The sequence below is a fragment of the Chinchilla lanigera genome, unplaced genomic scaffold (assembly GCF_000276665.1).
Source record: "Chinchilla lanigera isolate Chin_1 unplaced genomic scaffold, ChiLan1.0 scaffold00110, whole genome shotgun sequence".
In the NCBI taxonomy this organism is placed as follows: Eukaryota; Metazoa; Chordata; class Mammalia; order Rodentia; family Chinchillidae; genus Chinchilla; species Chinchilla lanigera.
The window spans coordinates 77,888-79,525 of NW_004955511.1; positions in this window are offsets into that span (position 1 = coordinate 77,888).

The following is a 1,638-nucleotide window of genomic DNA, read 5'->3' on the forward strand; positions in this document are numbered from 1 at the left end:
AGCAGCGAAACACAATATACACATGGAATTAAATAACACCCTCCTGAACAACCAATGGATCACACATAAAATTAAAGAGGAAATTAAGCCATATCTAGAATCAAGCCAAAATGAAAAAGGAACATGCCTGAACCTGTGGGATGCAATGACAGAAGTCCTAAGAGGAAATTTACAGCAGTGAATTCTATATCAGGAAAACAGAAGAAGCACACTTAAAAAACATAATTCTGCACCTCAATTTTCTAGAAAAAAGAACAAGTCAAGCCCAAAGCCCATGCAAGAGAGGAAATTATAAAGATCAGAGTAGAAAATAACACTATTGAGAATTAGAAAATAATAAAAGAATTATTATATCAAAGAGCTGGTTCTTCAAAAGAGTAATTAAAATTATTAAATATCTAGCCAATCTTATCAAAGAAAAGAAAGAATTCTAATTCATGCAATGAGGAGTGAAAAGTGTGAAATGACTACAGGTCCTGTGGTAATTCAGAAGATCATTAACACCTACTTTGATAATCTTTACTCTCATAAGATGGAAAACACAGATTCCTAGAAACATATGAATTACCAATATTACTTGTTATTGTCTTTAATTATTTGATCAATCTTGCATTCTTACATCTGGTAATCTAAAACACTTTGCCAAAGATAACAATATGTAATACAACACCCATTGTTAATTACTATCATCTTGTTTTGAAATCCTGTCTTTTTTATTGTTTTGTGTTGTTTTGTTTCTGTCTTCATTGTTATTTTGTTATTGTTTTTTTTTCTCTTTAAATAAAAAAGTTATACAAATCTGGAATAATCTAATATCAGTTAATGAAATTGAAAATGTAATTAAAAACTCACCAACAAAGAAAATCCAATGTCTTGATGGATTCATGGTTGAATTCTGTAAGAAATTTACAGAAGATTTAATACCAATGTTGCTGAAACTGTTCAATGAAATTGAAAGGGAAGCAATTCTCCCTATCTCATTCTTGGAGGCAAGTATTAACCCAATACTAAAACAAGAGTAAGACCTAACTAAAAAGGAGAATGACAGGTCAATCCCCTAATGAATACAGATGCAAAAATCATCAGTAAACAGAATGCAACAAATCATCTAGAAGATTATGCAACATGACAAACTGGGATTCATCCCAGGAATGCAGGGATGGTTCAATATATGAAAATAAATAAACAAAATATATCATATAAATTTGAGCCAATGGCAAAAATCACGTGATTATCTCAATAGATGCAGAAAAAGCTTTTGATAAAGACCAACTGTAATATATGATAAAAACACTACAGAAAATTAGAACAGATGGACTTTACATTAATCTGAATAAAGACATCTATGACAAACCAAGAGACAAACTCTTATTAAATGCACAAAAACTGAAAGCTTTCACTCTAAATCAGGTACAAGACAAGGATGTCCACTATCATCACTCATTTTCATTACGGTTCTAGAATTATGGACCAGAGCAGACAAGAGAGATATACAAAAGGAATGAGGCTAGGAAAGGAAGAAATAAAATTATCATTATTCAGAGATGCCATGATACTTTACATAGCAAAATGCATAAACTTCCAAAGACTTCTAAATTTAATAAGCAAATTTAGTAGCATAGCTACATACAAAGTTAA